An 18598-nucleotide genomic window follows, 5' to 3' on the forward strand; every position below is an offset into this window, starting at 1 on the left:
CTTATTCCGCAAAAACATTTCTCTTAAAAATGGCATGACGGATGTAGCATTTAATTAACGTTAATCAAGACCTGGCTTAATGTATTTAAGACCTATGTATCTATGAGTTTTTAAGGCCTAAAATTGAGATTTTTATATTTTAGAATTTTTAAGACCTAGAGATTTTTGGCCAGAAATCCAAGCACTCTCTCTCTGGTTCTTAGCCTGCAGCTCCACATCACAACAATGGATAACAGCCTTCACATATCATGTCAAACCACAATCCTTTCAGCGCTCCCCCAACTCTGTCAACCCCTCAGCTCATAACCTCCTAATTCCACACATAAAACCCCGGACACCCTTTAAGACAACACGTTTAAGAGTTCCCAGTTTTAACCCTCAGTACGTTGAAGCCAGTGATAAGGTTCAAAGAGCCTCACTGAATGGCGGCTAAACTTCCTCACACAGCGGCTTATAGTGAAATTATGATCCGAACTATGCAGCAAGTGAGTAAGAAATATCAGGTCCCTTTGTCCCGGCGCGTCTATTGAGTTCAATAAACACTTATGCACTCTAAAGGACTGAAGCTCAAGGAGGGACAATGGCTCCGCTCAGAACTCGACACCAGACCTTTAACAATACAAAAAAATACTGTATCCTCCAAAGGCTAATTGATGCTACTCGCCTTTTGATAAGTCAGAGGTAGGCAGACGTAATAGTAAAGAATATACACACTGCTTTTGATGGCCAGTAACCTGAGTAACTGGACTACAAAGAGGGGGAGACAACAAGAATGCTCCGTTTTTGGTTGCTTATCACCAGAGCCATGATCACTTGTGTTTTCAGGGCAACAAAAGTGTAATTTGAATAGGGGCAGACTTTAAAAGGGGAATCGCCACAGTGCGCTCAGAGGGTTTGGAAGCGTCGGCCACTGGCCTGTGAGCATATTGGGTATTGATATTCTCCCCTTGTGTCACACACACACACACACACTGAATCTAGCCTCTGAACACAACGGCTGAAAAAGCCCTCAAAGCCGGGTGAAACAAATACATTTGCACTTTTTTCTTTGGCAGCCTGAGCTGGCAGGTGAAATTGGTGGCTGTGCAGCCTGACAACTTGGCTGCAGTGCCATCTACTGGTGACGGACTCGGGAAGCAGGAGGTGGATGGAAACAACAGCAGAGGCGGCAAAATGATTTCACAGTTAAACTGAACTGGTTTCAGATTTTATGTCACATCTGTAATAATTTTTTTCTCGCGGTCAACCGGCAAAAGAAATGTACTTGTTCAAAAGCAAAATCATTTTCCAAAGCAAAAGACTAATTTTAGAGTAGTGTGGGTGGGACCACATCTCACCCCACACAACTACGCTTCATATGCTGAATAGTGCATGTGCCATCGGGGACTAAAAGCGGGGGTTGGCTGCCGTGGAGACAGGAGAGTGACAAAAGGATATAAACTTTGACTTAACTGCGAGCCAGCCCTCCAGGGAATCCGGGAAGTTTAAACTTCACCACACCACAAGACACGGAGAAGTACAACACAAAAGCAGCATTTAAAAAGGCCTTTCACTGCGGATGACAAGTCTAATTGAGGCTGGTGATGCACCTGGCAGTAAAAAAGTAGTCCTTCAGTGATGTGACAGCGCCGCAGACACAATTCATGCCCTGTGCATGCATAATAAAACGTGTATCTCTCTATACGGGATGAATGTGAGGAAAAAGAAAGACTATTCATATATTTCTTGTGGTAAACAAGTTGAAATCTTCATGGCTTTGAGTTTGATCATTTTATATGCAGTTTCTTTACTCCAGTATCTTTATCGTCCCTCAGTTTAAAAAGGCTGAAGAGTTTTCCTCACTGCGTGCGAGGATCTGCAATACATCACCAACCACCACAATGAAATGGGACGTTAAGGCTTACGATGACATCATGCAGCAAGCCTCGAGGACAAATATAGATCATGTTTATCTTTAACAGATGATTTATCTGTGACATGGTAAAGAGATCTCCGCCGACTGCTAAGGAAAAGTCTCTGCATTCCCGTGGCCGACAGCTGTTGGAGGTTGTGTCACCTCCGTCACTGCTAAAGTTAAAAAAACAAAAGAAATAGGAAAAACATTCCACATTGAATGTTACTTCTTTTCGAGAGATGGAATATTTTAAATAGATGTTTGTGCATGTTCTGTCGCGGGTTGTTGGCGAGCCAAAATTGCACATTGATTAACAATTAAACAACCGAGCTGAGAAGAGAGATTATTATGAGACTTAAAGTACAAAAATAGATGAGGGACAAAAACAAAAGGCATAATGCAATCTTTCTTACAGTTCAGGGTTTTTTTTTCTTTCTTGCCTCCCTCCTCATCCCCCAAACCCTTGGGAAGCAGCACTCCAAGGTCTTTCATTTGAGCTTGTATTATGCCCCTGTATCTCTGCTCATTTTTCATCCACATTGCATTAAGTATTGATATTGATTTCTTGTAAATGGTGGTGAAATGGATGGCTCGCACTTTTTTGTGTTATTGTTCTACAGCACTTGTAGGTAATTTATTATGGCTGAGGGTCCGGTGAGGCCTCCCAGTTCTCTGTCCCTCCTCCTGATGGAGCACGCCGAACTGACTCACAAAGTACACCCATGCACTGAAAAGGCCACTCGCGAGGAGAATGAAGCATGAAGAAACTGTGCATGCACGCGGGTATACCGGCGCACACGTGCATGCACGGCTGTGTCCCCGTCACTCTCAACATCCCTCACATTCATGGACCCCCTTAAACTAGCGCACATGAAAAAGGTCCCTCTGAAAACACACAGCAATAAACTGGAAACGCTAACTTTACCGGCATTTCTCAATCTTAGCATGAGAGTTGCAGTGGGCATCTATTTTATTTCTCCTTTCGTCCTACTTTTGAATATTATTCTTTTTAGTGCTGTAGCAGCACTTGTTCTGAAATCCATTCCCAGTTTTGTGACAAAGCGTGGCCTTCTTGACAAACTGGAGTGGTTTACTTGCATTGTCATCCGGCCCAATTTCTTTTCCCTGCTGCCGCGGCCCCAGCAGTCTATTTGCATTTCAATAGCCTCTCTGTCTGCCTCTATATTGCCTGATATTATGCCTGCCTTGTATGAATTCGAATTCAATGTCTGCATCTGCTGTTCCACTACCAAACAGTCCTCATAAGAGGTGAAACAAATGAAATAAGGCTTGCAAGCAAAAGACACTGATAGTGTGTGATGATGTAAAACAAGACAAACACATTATGGGGGCTTGTGTATGGATTACCTTTAATACAAAATCTGTTCACATGCATGTTCGAGTGCATGAGGACAACCTTACAGCAAGGTGATTGCAATTTCCATTATTATTAATAGAAGTATTATTACCTGCAGGCCTATCAATAAGCATGCGCTCACAACACAGAGAGTAGAAGAGGGCGCTGCGGTAAAACTGATATGTCCCGTTTACTAACTGTCACCATAATACCAGCACTTGGGCACAAACGCTGGCTGGTGCCAGCGTGTCGGACAGCGAGGGTCACATGACCCACACCAGACTCCCACAGAGGTCTGTCAGGTTTTCCAGGATGCCCTCCTCTCTTTCTCTCCCTCTCTCGCTCTCTCACAGGGTGGGATATATGGCATGTCAGAAGGCCACAGGCAGTTACTGTTAAAGCCAGGAGGATTTACCGGAATTTCTGCTTTTAAAAGATATAAAGCATCAGCGTCTGATTAATCTCTGTTCATGGGATATTGGAGAGAGGATGTAAAGGGGAATATCGGTTGAGCTGCACATCCTGTGCTTCCTTTCGAAAATTGTGTTTTAGATTTCACCTTGGGACCACAGTGCTGCACTCAGTCCCTTTCTCCAACACAAGATGTTTTGTTGTATTCTGATAATAGCCCGACTTTTTCTATTGTTTAAATAAGAGCAGAAAATGGTTCATTTTTAGATACAGACATAACAGCATGTCTCCACCCCTCCTCTTAACGATAACCTCTGCCAAATGTAGCTTCTGTTCAGAAACAATTAATACCAGCCAGTGTTCGGGTGCACAGGCAGGCTAACAGCTGTGTTTGGGCCACTTGTTGTGCCTCCAGCACGGATAATTACAGCAATCCAAAAGCAGAGCAGCCGCTCGGGGAGTTTAATAATGTACAAGTAGTCGCTATCTCACTCACTCACTGACGTGTAATTTAGATCAATCAAAAAATATGGCATGGCTATGAAACCAGTGCCTTTGATAATAGTTGGCAGGTAGCAGTCACCCCATGTTGTCGAAGCATCTGATATAAAAGGCTTCATTCCGCCTTCCATCAAGGGGCCTGGTGTGCTAGGATCTGTAACCCAGGCAACAGATACATAAAGCATTATGGGACTTGATTTAATTTGTCTAAATGGGAGCTGGAGTATCTTGGTTCTCAGTTCGAATGTCCCTGTTAACCACCACTACAATGTAATGGGCTCCTCAACTTGGAGCTGCTGATTGTGTCCTGCTGGTGTAGAAGCTTTTTGACTATATCCTGTTTTCTGACTATGTGTGTGCGTGTGTGTGCGTGTGTGTGCGTGATACCGCGTGTACACATGCAAGCATTGTACGCGCATGTCGCTGTATTCGTGGCCGTGTACACACAAACAATTTTGGAGTTATAAAAAAACATAACTGAGGAAATTACAAAAACTTAAATCTCGGTCAACTGTGTCACTGGGCAACAAAAACACATCTTTCAGAAAACAGTGTCTTTCATAAATGTCCTATAAACGATCCTGGCAGGGCTTTGTTTCCTTGGAGTTCCCACCATCCGCCTTTTAAATATTTTGGGGTCAGTAATTTAACTGGAGGCTAAAGCTTTATTCAGCATTATTAAGCTTTCTATGTATGTGAAAGCCATGAAAGTCATCACAGGTCAGGCTTTGTTCTGAGGAATGAACTCCTCAGCCTGATTTGGTCCATTGTGTCGTCTCGTACGTATGAGCTCGCTGTTTCAGCCCATTTGAAGAACCATTTGAACCAAGACAATTTAGCAGGTAATATGCGGGTATCATTTTCTACCTTTGCATGGGCCTCTCCTTGCCTCTGGCTTGTTTTAAACTATCAGAACAATTGAAGTGGCTCCCTCTCCCTGTCCTACTTCTGACATCCACTCTTTTTCCCCCCGCTCCCTCCGCTTTCAACCCATGGGTCTTTGTTTTAAATGGCAATTCATCCCCGTTCGTCCGCTCAGCCACGTTAAACATCAATTTCCTCACCGAGCACACATTACGACCCAATAGAAGAAATAAAATCTCAGCCATTTATTGTGCGACTCCCCCTCCTCCCCTTTCTGGCATGGCTATCCACCACTGGCACCCTCATCAAAGCAGCCCACATCCAACAACACGAGAGCAGCTACACAACAATGCCGATGCCATTCGACTTCCTCTTAAGTCGTTTTATACTCCCTGCAAAACAGTAACGATTTCAAGGGCCTTTGAATTCCTCCAAGAGCCACCAGCTTTATAAAACATGCATGAGGTGTTCAGTAAACAATGCCCAATGGTCTTATTCCTTTTAAATAAAACTATTTCCATGAGATGTAAGAGAGGCTTTAATATTGCCTTAAATATTAAAAGAGAGAACTGAGCCTCATCAATTTTTCATTTATTGGGCCCGCGTGTAAGGAGTCATCAATCTCAAAAGAAATTACTGACATTTTCATTTCAAATAAAAAAGGGTACACTTTATCCAGCGGTAATAGGGATTGCCACTCTTACACAGGGAGCATTAAATGGCTTCTGGAGTGCTGAAAATGAGAACATTTTCTTTTTTTTTTGTCTCAGAACAGATTGCGGTTTTTAACCTTGTGAAGAAAACATGCATGAAATCGCGAAATAAAAATGCAACGTATTACCCCGCGAACACTCAGGCTTTTAAGGGGGAATGCAGTTCATTACAAATCAATAATAGTCCACCTTAACAAGTGCATATTCTCGTTTTCAACAAGCCCCGACTCGCCGTGAAGTAATAGCCACCTGGCTGGTTTGCCGCTCGTTGATATTGATATGCCGTGACATAAATTCATTGTTTGATTCCATCGCTGTTATGATATATTGTTATAAATGTCTCCATCATTACGGCACCTCTCCGCCTGTTTGCCTTTAGGCTTGAAGGTTTGTAATTACTGCACAATAAACAAATGGTTTGGGTAATGGGGGAAAAAGGTCTGGGGGCCTACAGGCACTGTGAGAGGATTACAGCGAGAGGAGGCCACTTTTCACCCCCCAAAAACCCCTCAACCCTGACTACAAGGCCTGTCCCATGACTCCCCACAACCCCCCCCCCCCCTGTGGAATCACCCTCGCTGAATTATTAATCGCAGAGCGGTGTTGATATATCATCAAATGTGTACATACACCTTAGAGGTGGGGGGGGATAAGGGTTACAGTAGGGCAGGATTTATAACAAAAGCTTGACACATGCTGCTAATTCACCTTGACAACACTGTCACTTCCTGCTCCGTGAATAATTGTGCAACAGAAGAAGAGTTTGTACGCGGCCTCACTGCCAGGCACTTCCCGACGCATGCGACTCCGGCCGTAATGGATGAATGTGTGTTTATAATTTCTGTACACAAGTCTGGTTGTCAGTCGCCCGCTCACCCTGCGTGCCGCTGTCTCATTTGCATAGGTAGATTGAGACGCCGCGAGGGTAACGAGGTCGGCCGGCGTGTTGGTGATGGAGGACACTGATGAATAGAGCTCCTTCCCCATCATGGCACCTTTGTAAATGTTTGATTAGTTTTGAATGGATTACTGTTAGATTATCGGGTTTGGGGCCCAAACCGAGACACGGCTCCTCTACTCTGAGACAGTCCCTTACGGGTGTCCCGTGACAAAGCGGCGAGCTGTGTGGAGAGGGGAGGAGGGCGGAGGCCATGTTTGTTTATGCAGAGTTGTCGAAAAAATTTGATGACTTGGAATAATGGGTTTCGGAAAATAAGGCCTCCTGAGGTTAGAGAAATCATATCAGAGGTGATACAGTGAAGAAAGACACATAAAAAAAAAAAAAACTCTAGATTCTTCAATTTGCAAACTTTTATTGAGTCTAATTCCATATTTCTGGAACTGTGCTTGTTCCACTGCTTCCAATATCGGCTCAGGATTCCAGGGATGTTTAATGAGTTGGTGAGAATCTTGTAGTCAGACGGCTATAAATTCCCCGCGGCTGCTGTAAGACGCTCTTATATTGCTTGTGTGGCAATCAGACTGGTGATTATATGGGTAATGAAACATGTGCCTCCTCCCAGCCCCTTCCATTGCCTGTCTCTTTCCATCTCTCTCCCTAACTTTTCTTTCCCTCTCTGGTTAAAGCCGGTGATGGATGTGGTGTAACTATTTGAGGGGGAGCAGTAACCCATCAGTTCCGAGGCCTATTACCCACAGTTGGAGGCTGGGTAGAGGGGGTATGAGGCGTGGAACGGTGACACCGTGTATAGCGGGCTGCCTCAGAGGTTTAACGTTAACCCCGCTGCCCACCCCTGACGCCCCAACCCACACCCCCATTTCCAATCCATTTGCGGGGGAAACCTGTCTGGCATCATGTCGGCGCCGCTGCCACTGCGCTCCGCTCGCTCTCAATCTGTTTAGCTTCCTGTTGTGACCTTTCATACAGTCAAATATATTAGCGAGTGGTGCACTCTCATTAAAACAGTGCATTAACCAAAAGACTCTTTGGAGTCTAAATGACAGCCGAAGGAACTGAAAGCTAATAGCCGTGGGCAGTTGGGGAAACTTAACTCATGAATCAGCGCGCTAACGCTGGAGCAGCAAGCCTGGAGCGCTGTAAGCGTATGGCATAATCTCCACTGCCTCCCCCCTTCCTCTCCATCTCTCTCTCCCTCTTGCCTCCCTGATCTCCTTCATTTTCCTTTTTTCTCCCGCTCTCTCCTTTCTCCCCCTCTAACTGCTACTTATCTCTCACATTCGCCATCACCGCTACGTTCACATTCCACTTCTCCCTGACACATTTATGCTTTTTCTCTCACTCTTTTACTCAATCTTCCTTCTCTCGTCCTGCTATCTTATTTGTTCATTTCATTCCCTGTTCATTTCATCCCGTGTCCCCCTATTGTATTGCACTCGTTGGTGCCATCATTTCTACTTTCCGCCTCCCTGCTCGTACACTTCTTTCCCTGTGCTCTCTCTCTAACTCTTTATCCACTCTTATTGTTTTCAAAGGGGGGGAAGAAAGAGAAGAAGAAAAAAAAAGTGGACAGAAAAAAGACAGAGAGAAAGAGAGCGCATACGAGAGAGTGGAGGGAGATGAGTAAAAGAGGAGAGACTAAAAGCTCATTACTTTCCCCCTGATGGAAGAAAATGAGTGAGGGGGCAATAATAAAGCTTGAATTTTTCAATACTGTTAAAAATGGGGCTCTGACAGCTCGCCGCCAGAACAAGGGACAGGCGCCGACAACGCATGGTGAGCCACCGAATTAGCAATACCATACATCATAAAATCTAATTAAATCAAGGAGCAGAATCAAATTAGTTTTCTGTGACTCAAACCGCCCGCCAAAAGGGCTCTATTAAATGAGCTGTAGAGGGGGAATTAAATAATTCACAGTGAGGGATTTTGCATTTATACAAAAATTGTGCACTTAATTGTCCGTGCTATATTACAGATTTGGCCTTATGTTAACAATGAGCCTAAAGCACACTTACTCGTGCGCGCTGGGCACACATTAGGGCCTACATGGTCGACAAGGCTTCAAACTAAGGGGATATTAGAGTAACCATTGGCTTGATGGCACTAGTGTGGTGGAGCACGGGGGTCTAGAGGAGGCAAAGGATATCTGATCACACTCCAATGAGCCATAACATGCAAAATGAGGGAGAGGGTCAAATAGTGGTTTGGATGTTAATATTAGACGAGATATTGTTGATGCTTTCAGATTTGTTTGTAGGAGTTATTAAGAAACCCACAGGTAGACCATCAAAACCTAAACATGTCAGATGAAGTTCTGTCAGGAAAATGGAGCACTTCTGTTACAGCGCCGTGCGAGCGCTCAGCCATCCCAGCCACTCTCTTCGTCTCTCGCCCCCACATCTTTCTTTCCCCCTCTCTTTCAATCTCTCCATCTCCGGCGCTTCCCTCCCCGGAATCAAAACAGCACAACTTTATTATAGTCGCTGTCAATACCGTAATAATAAAAGCAGGCGGAGGGGACAGACTACCATATTACACTTTTAACAAGAATATAGCAGATGCACATTGAGTGAATATTGAGTTTTAAAACTTGTCGGCGTGTGATTTGTGGCCCTGTCAGTCCAAATATTTTTCAATGTCGCCGCAGCAAGCCAGGGCTGTCACTTCGGCGGTCAGCTGGGACGGGGGAAGGCAAAACACAATGATCTGGCCCTTAATGGAGAACCGCTGGGACTGGCATGGAGGTGATGAAGCACTGTTTAGTTTGCGGGCTGCGATATTTCGGCTTGGGGACGCTATTATAAAACATAGTGTTATTTTGTCAGATTTCAATCATGAGCCAGGTTATTTGTCACCTGCTGTCACATTGTTGGGGCAAGTCAGGCTGACGGTGAAATATGACCTGTGTCAGCCCAACCCCCCACTCTGGAGAAGACCGGAGTTTGCTTTAGTCTCGAGGTAAAACTAAAGAGAACAAAATGGATGTGGTGTTCAAAATTTTGTCTCATTATATCAATAAAAGGCAAAAAATCTATTAAAATTCTGTTTTATTTAATTCACACAGCAGGGAGTTTTTATCTCATTGTAGACTTCTTTTCTTTTTTCTTCTTCTTCGTTGTCCAATCGCTCTTTCATTATTTTTCTTTTGTCACTTTGGATTGAGTTTTACCGTCTTGGGGAATCATTTTCTGGAGTAATCACGGGTCTCAGTGCATCTTTGTTTAGCAAGAGCGACAGTGTTAAGTATTTTCATAGAGGAAGCCCCCAGGGAGCCACGGTTTAATTTCCTCAAATATAAAGTGCTCTTTGATGGGCTTTACTGCACCTAAGACTTATTGTGCTTCCTTACAGGCTCCATGTTAAGATAAAAACAGAGTTCATCCTTTCTTGATGCCCCATGTTGATCATGAGAAGTCACAAACGCCCAGTTGGACATAAGAACATCCAGGAGGGGGTCAAATTCAAAGACCCCTGTGTTCTTGAAGATTTACCTCTTTTTTAATTTTCGAGAGCATCCGTTTCCTTTCTCCTATCTCTTTTGTAACATTCTGTGATTTAACAACACCTTGGTAGATATTATAGGAAATAAAATAAATTTAGTTTGAGTGCAGATAAAAATGTGGTTTTGTAAAGTTCAAGCACACAGCTCAGTGACATATGATTACACCCAATGCACACTTACTCCTGACAGATGCCATGCAGAATACCTCACTGCATTATATGATATTTAATTTTCCTTTTCAGCGGTTACATCTCCTGAATGTGAAACATAGAGGAAAACAAGAAATGGGCTCCTCGATTTGCTTATTGACATTGAAACCTGCTTTTCAGTTCACTGTACATATCAGCTGCTCAGACACCCATCAGTAGCTTAATTTCCACATCGTATCAGTTTATTTCCCTGTCGCCCTTGTCTTTGAACGTCATGGCCTGTAACCAAACACAGGAAAGGTCTCATCCCTATTTCTTTAGAAAAACAGACTTTTTCCTGAATCTATGAGGAATGAATGCACCAATACTTTAGACTGTCTATAGATGCTGCTGATACTGAACTGTCAACATAAAAATATGCAAACAACATTTGATCACTGACACTTCCTGCTGTAGGTTGAGAGACAGGGTGACATTGTGTACTTCGTCATCCATCATAGTCACCCACTCTTTCTGCATATCTCATCTCTATTAGTGGACGTTTAACAAACCGCTTTTGTGAATGGACCAAAACATGCAACAAACTTTTTGCAAATGAATTCCTCCATGCATTCAATGTCGCTCTGACATGTGCAGTGCAGCACAAAATACTAGCACATGCAATCCGGTCCACACATAAGCAAACACACACAACAACCATTAGCTTTGGCTGACACGGTAGCCATTAGCACACTGTTTCTAGTTGTGTGCAGAAGAAAAATCATTTACATAATGTGTGTTTTCCCCAAATGGTGTGAACAAGCGGCACTCTGTTTAGGTTTCCTGCTGGCAAATGTTTCAAACTGACCTTGGGAAACGGTCCATCCGCTAACGCTATGCAGTTACGTCCATAATGGGCCTTTTACTTGTTTTTGTGTATATGTGTGTGTGTCTGCAAGCATGCAGATGTGAGTTTGAGAGTGTGTGTGTGTGTGTGTCTTCGTGCACACACATTTACACATTCCTCTGTGTGTACAGCAGATGACTCTGTGCCAGCCGGACAGCTTTTATATGTATTAATATTAATATGTACCTGAGCTGCAGCCCATCACATCCATGCCCCGTGGTGCAGGGTGTCCAAGGGCGGCCATTATCGTCCCGTTCTGACTGTCAGTGAACCTGGAGGAAAGTAAGATAGGCACGATGACTACCGTGCTGGGGTCAAACAGTCAGGCTAATACCGCTCAAACCACCGGGAGGGTGGAGGATACTGTAAAATGTGCTTGGAATGACATGCATCCGTTTGTACCGCAATTCCATATGAAATGCATGCGCCCGTGGGTACGTGCTCGAGGCCTGTACGTCATCTTGCATACATAAAGCCCAGACACAGGCACACTTGCCCTTATATACACACACACCAACACATAGAAGACAAACCATGTGTACTGTGAAAAAGAAAATCCCTTCATACTGATGTTTATCAGGCATCTCTCCATGTTTAATCCAAGACTATTCTTTCCCTACGATGTTGGTGTCTTGGTCCTGAGGGCAGTATTGATGATAATGTTAACCATGTCCCATAAAATCAATCAATCAATGGAATATTAAATGTATATGTCTGGGAGGTTGTCAGTGGAGCGCTCAGGGGTGAATCTCCAATAGCCTGTCAAGGTTTATTGCCTTTTATGGGGGGGGGGGGGGGGGATCCTCCAAAGCACTGTTTCCATGAAAATACACCTGTACAGTATATCAACGAGGCTGTGACATCAGAGTTACAGACAAAAAGTGAACAGAACCAAACACTTTCCGTCTTTTTCTCTACAGCCCCCCCCCACCCCCCCACTCCTCTCTTTTATGCACATTGACAGAAACACACCCCCTAGCACCACTACACAAAATAGATGAATTTTGCTTCAACAAAGGCAGCGTGGTAATTAAATGTAAGATAAGGCCATTCAGAATGTCCGAGACTGTGCCAGGCAAATATCCTGATCAGCTTAAAATCAACCAAGTGGGACAGAATAACAAAAATCCAAATTGGTTGGTCTAGATCAGCTTGATAGGGCTTTCAATATAATACACAACAATGGCCAAAATGAATGGGAATCAAATTACAAGAGCCGTGATATGGCATGGAGCTGCATGGGGGAATTCAAGCACAATCACTTCTCAATGTGGCTTCCAATATTGCAGCCAATCCTCGCACGATTCATATCCGATCACAAATAATGTTTATCACCCTCATATCTCTCTCCCTAATGGAAAAGGCCTAGTGTTGGGGTTTAAGGACTGCATTCATTTTTAATGAGGTCTGGGCATTGGCCAGAATGAAATGAACAGGCAGGAGAGTTTTGGGCCACAGCATAGCGAGGACTGGCAGTAAAAGGTCGATCCATTCTTTCTAATTTGACCAGGTTACGTGTGACTATAAGTTGTTTCGCTGTTTATTACAACCAAGCGACCTTCTCACAGTAATGGTACAGAGTTGTTTAGAAAAAGGGTAAAATCTTTCTCCTGGTAGGAACTTTAAAAGGGTTGCACCACCTTAAAAACATGGATTACGACAACAAATAGCACCGTGGTGGTTTTGAGTGGTTTCAAATCCCTAACGTTGAGGTCGAAGCCTTTGTGTAACCTCAGCGGTTGCTGCATGCGTTTTTCCATTTCCAAAACTCTCCGCCTGTCATATATTCCATGGTTGTAGGACTTTGATATTCTGTGTGTTCACCTGATTTTCAACCAACAAAATTATGCACTTACAGAGCTAAAAAGGGAATTTATATCACTTGAACCAAGTAATTCCCTGCAGTGTTTATGAGTTCAGAAGGACCATCAAATTTCATGTAAAATAAGCTCTCATGCAGGAGAAGACGCTCATATTTTATGTCTAATTCTGGAGGAGAAGATGTATTTCCTGCTTCCCCAGGAAGCATGATTGGTGTGTGACTGCGTGTCGTGACGAGATCACTTGGCGGAGGCTGAGGATAAAATGTCGCTTAGGATAATGTGATTGCCCTTAAGGTACAAGGGGGTGAATTATATTCCCTGATTTATAATCTGAAAATTAAAGACTCACTCATTTTCTAATTTAATTCCACCTTCAATGGAACAATGTTCACTCTGAGCCAAATTGGCGAATAATGTTACTAATTCAGATGCAGATGTAATTTCTATTCGGGGGGCTGCGGCGCGTAGTGATGAACGAGTCCCGGATGGATCGTTGCCACTCCTATCTCCCCGTCTCGACAATTCCCCAGCAGTTGTGATAATAACCTGAGCAATAAAGGAGGGAGAGGCAGTGCTACCCTGTTCCACTGCTCATACCCCAAGTCATCTGATACTTCACCTAATAGTATTTCTGTCCTTTCCTGTGTCACTCCATCTTCAGTCAGCTGACACGGTGCTCTTCCATACAGGAAACAGAATACCATCGAAGTGAAACTGCATTAACACAAGGACTCTTAATAAGCTGCATAATTACTGCTGCCTTCTGCAATACAAAAAAGTCATTGCAATAAATCTGCTGTTAAAAACTTGATTGAATGCAGGGTAAATGTCAAGGTAATTATGAAGCGGTGAGGGTTAAAAGCAACGTTAAATCCTCCCGCAGAGTGGTGACATTCAAGCAAAGGGGGAAGAGATAGCAGGGGAGGAAGGAGGAGAGCGACAGAGAGAGGGCCGAGTTTATAAATGTATCAGCCAATACGAATCTAACGGCTCCTCACTTGTCACTGGCCTTTTATTTACGACTGCAAACCATTTGAGATATGACCTCTCTACGGCTGGTTTCTTCCTGCGCGCTAATGGGTCCATTAAGAACAGAATTCATCATGTAAAATATCATAATGACACAAACACGTTCAGTCGGCACACCGGAGCATTGAATTACGGAGTCCTGCTTTAGCAATTTCCACGCTAGCTCACTTGACCTGGTTGGGGGGCGCGACACAAAACTCTCTGTAACCACAAAGTGCGGAAGGTCACCAAGTGGAGAAGAAGGGGGACAAAAGGAAACGCGTTCAGCCACTTCCACGTCAGAGGATTAGGGAGGAAGTCTGCTGCATCACGTCTTCCACCTCAGCGCCGAGCAGCCATTCAGATGACGGAATACAAGTATTTAGCAGAGGGGGCTGGCAGAGGTCAGGTCATTTACTCGCCGTTCAGCCTTGGCGAGGAGTGGAGGGGTCAGGTGGGGTGTGTGTGTGTGTGTGTGTGTGTGTGTGTGTGTGTGTGTGTGTGTGTGGGGGGGGGGGGGGGCGGCTGTGTCGTGTGCCTCCTCTTCAGAGCCTAATGATCTGCCGAGCATAATGACCCCGAGACGACGGGGCCTCCACAAGCCTCGACTATAGGCCTCCTCCAGCCCCTGCTCACACTCACTTCACTTCAGAAATAATGTGAAAGGAAAGATTTTTTCTCTCTCGCTGTTTTGTTCTCGCCCGGTATACACCCCCCTGCCCCACTCGCTATCCACCCCCCAGCCACTGTACAAGCCAAGGCTCCATGACAAAAAGCCAATAGAGTTAGCTGCCAAGGCTTGGAGCTCTGAGAGGGATAACTGGCGCAGAAGGTTAAAGCAACAATGTGCTCAGCCCCATTGAGCTGCTCCTTCTGTGTCGAAAGTGAATGTGTATGTGTGTAAGTGTGTGTGCGTTTGTGTGTGCGCGTATCTTAAAATTAGCGTGTGTGTAAGGTGTCAAGGGTTGTTAAAATGTATATGCTCCGATATGTCTAAAAGAACACCTGTTCACTTGTATATTCCGCAGCTTGCCAAATAATGAGGGCCTCATTTGATTTCAATCAAACCTTAGTTATGAGTTTAAGAGTTGAGAAGAAGCTCAGCGTGTACGATGAAAGAACGCGTGGAGTAAAGCGCACGCAGGCTCCGTAATAGCCTCTGTAGAAATGCTAATTATTTGCTTCTTTCACTTTGAAACGCCGACCAAAACGCAGTCATCTGACAGGCCGCGAGGTGAAAAGCAAATAGTCTGGATTTTCATATTACGAATGGCTCTTTCTCTCTTACAGGTAACACTTTCAAGGCTACTGCTTCTCCACAGAAGGGACAGAGGCACCATGAAAGGTGTGATATCTCCCCTGTCCGCGGAGCCATAATGGTGCCTTGTTTGAAAATGACAGGTGTACGAATGAGGCCCTCTATTTCTCCCCCCCCCTCCCTAAGTACGGCAAAGCGTGGTCATTCACTCTGCTTTGTTTTTAGCGTAATAGCCCCATTTACAAAACGTCGGTGAAATTAATGTGGGACAAACGCAGCGGTAACCGAGCCAACTAATTTTTGCTCATTCAACTTGAATTATTAATAGGTGAGAAATATACCATATGCTTTCAGAGGAGCGGCATACATTCATTTTATACCGAATCGCTGCTGTTTTGTGAAAAGTATAAGTAGCTTAACTGCTCTTTTCAAAACGGGTGACTTATATGGAGGCTCTAATGATGTATAAATCAGGTCGTGTAATTACGCTTCCAGCTGCTGCCCTGGGCTCGGCTGAAACTATAGGCCCTCAGCACCAAGAGCTGGAGCCTTCATCACCTGAATCTCTTTTAATCAAGCGGCACTAGTTTTCTCTGCTCAGATCACATTATTATGAGTTATTGAGAGAGAGAGAGAGAGAGAGAGAGAGAGAGAGAGAGAGAGAGAGAGAGAGAGAAAGAGAAAGAGAAAGAGAGAAAGAGAGAAAGAGAGAGAGAGTTCACAGCTGTATGTACTTATGAGTGGGTGTGAATATGTGTGTGGGGTATAAAAGTGTATGTTTGTACATTTGCAAATATGCCATGTGTGTAAATCTGCTCATACACTTTACTAGACACTAAATACTTTTATCTTATACTATAAATATAAGTAGGCTTAATACATTTGTCTGAATAATATATGCGTGTTTGCGTGTGTGTGTATAAAAGAGGTATTAAAAGTGTTCGTTAAGACATTTGCAAACACGCCATGTGTGTAAATATGTGCAAATGTGCTCATACGCTGTCTCATACAGCATTGTTCCTATATTATAAATAAAACACCCATAATACAAGTTCACTTTGTCTGAAGATATATATAAATAAAACAAAAAGATTGATAAAACATCATCCATCAGTGTTGGTAACTCCACAGCCCGGCTCCCCTGCACAGCTCTGTCACATCAGGTTTAGTGTTGGCTTTAGCAGAAAAGTACTAGAACACGGTTTTGTCTTGGTGAAGAGATGGGGCACCACCTAGTGCACGGCCACTGCAACAGCTTCCAGCCATCTTCACCTTCAGCTGAAACATTTGTTGTTGATTTAATTCTTTATTCTTTAACGCATTCAATATACTGTACATTTACTTAACATATGCAGTAAATTTTGATTTTAAATTTTAAAGACATTTGTATTCACTGTGTTGATATAAGCAGTAACAATCCCAGGTCCGGATGTAACAGGAGTGGGTGTTAAACATCTGCATGAAGCAGCTGAGACCCTCTCACATCTTTAACAAGCACCCGAGTCTTTGTGAAAACATTGGATTTCAGCTGTTTGTAAAACTCTGTTCAAGAATCAGATCAGAAAACACTGTCGGAGCGATAGGGAAAAACGGGTATGAGGGTGATATGTGTGAGGTCTTTGTTTGTCTAAAACTCTATCTTTGAAAAGCCATACGCTTTGCATATACAAACTCAATTTGTTTGGTAGAGCAGAGAAATATGCAAAGCGCGGCCGTCCCACTGATCTGGAATAAGGACTGTGTGAAACAACAAAGGCCAACCACTGACTTACGGCAAATGTACAACAATGTGTTTTCAAATGTTTCTCTTCCAGAGAAAAGCTGTGGCGTGGCGAAATGCTGAAATTTAAATGTGCATGCCGGGTGTTGTATTAGCATCCTTTTGTCATGGCACGCACAGCATCAGTGTGCACCTCCACCTGAGGTCACACACATCGTCTCACACACACACACAACAGTTATTTTCCCTGACACGTTTCGAGTATAGCTTGGCTGATTTAAAACAATGTTCATGAGTTTGTGAGTAAATATCAAGAAGGTATGACCACTTTATTTATGTAATCAGCATTTGTGGCTATTGATCATCCATCAAAACAAAGCCAGCATGTCTGCTTATATATTTATGAGGGCCATATTCAATAAAATGACTTATTTGCTAATCTTTAAAAATAAACGATCTACACGATAATACACACCGACACAAAATGACCACTTGATAAACTGACGGAGAATCTTCTCATTTTCTTAAACATCCTCCACGCTGGACGTTTGAGACAAAGACGGAAATCTTAGTGAGCAGAGTGAAACCGCATAGGGATTAATGAGCGAGCGCCTCCTTGTTAATTGTCACATCAAACAAACAGGTCCTAATTGGCAAAGGTTCCAGCCTGGTGCTAAGTGGACACAGAGTGGGCGCTGCCTCTAGATCGCTCTCTTTGTCTGCTTTCATTAGTGGGTCAAGCCCCTACATTAAGAAGCCTACACTGGAGTCGTGTTTTCTTTGGTGGGTAATGAAACACACACCTGCTACTCTCCGCCAATGAATAGAAACTTGAATCTAATATCACCATCATGTGGCTTCTATTAGTGTTTACAATGCCCGTGTTTTGTGTTGATTTTGCATTTGCCCGTGTTGCAGCACATGCACGCTTGCGCCTCTATTTGTGCGGCAGTTTAAGGAGGAAGACGGCGGAGACGTAAAAAAAGGGCGAAATATTGTGTGAGAGAAGAATAAAAGAGCAAAAAGGAGAGGAGGGAGATGAAGGGTGGAAACTCACATTCAAGCAGAGAGGTCAGTCCCGAGTTCAACTTCTCAAACAAGTCACAGCGTCTGGTCTGCGGCTGCCTGAAGAAAGACAGACATGAAATAAACCGAATACGTTTAACATTTTTATAACTTTCACCATAAATTTCTTACATTTATGATCTAGAGATGCGAGCGATCATATTTATTTAATTGATTGATTTTAGTAAGCAGCTGCAAGAATGTGGCCGGATCGGATACATTTGAGATAATTTAAATTGAACTGCTTAAATTTTCTTTTTTGATTTCATATACATGCGCACACACTCATGTGCTCGCACACACAAACATGCTGCTCCATCGTGAAATGCTAATTTATGATTAGCATCCTTATGCAGTGGTGTAATTTCACAAAAGCCTTCCCACAGTGGTGCACAAAAGACTCATTCACTGCAAGAGCTGCTCTGTGTGGGGAAGAATTATGGCACGCAGATGAATTCATTCATGTGGCAAAGGATTTATTCGATAATTATAGACCTTCACAGTTTTAATGCCACTTAATGAGGA

General features: G+C 43.6%; 1 long non-coding RNA gene across 3 annotated transcripts in view; it reads right to left on the reverse strand.

Annotated features, from left to right (window-relative positions):
• The window catches only part of LOC117775748, an 82260-nt gene that overhangs the window by 43478 nt on the left and 20184 nt on the right, over nt 1-18598 (reverse strand). For all 3 annotated transcript variants that reach the window (XR_004616317.1, XR_004616316.1, XR_004616318.1), the window contains 2 exons: nt 18066-18133; nt 11386-11471 (listed from right to left, as the gene is read on the reverse strand). This is a non-coding gene — a long non-coding RNA (uncharacterized LOC117775748). The remainder of the gene's footprint in view (nt 1-11385; nt 11472-18065; nt 18134-18598) is intronic.

This window comes from Hippoglossus hippoglossus, chromosome 15 (genome assembly GCF_009819705.1).
Source record: "Hippoglossus hippoglossus isolate fHipHip1 chromosome 15, fHipHip1.pri, whole genome shotgun sequence".
In the NCBI taxonomy this organism is placed as follows: Eukaryota; Metazoa; Chordata; class Actinopteri; order Pleuronectiformes; family Pleuronectidae; genus Hippoglossus; species Hippoglossus hippoglossus.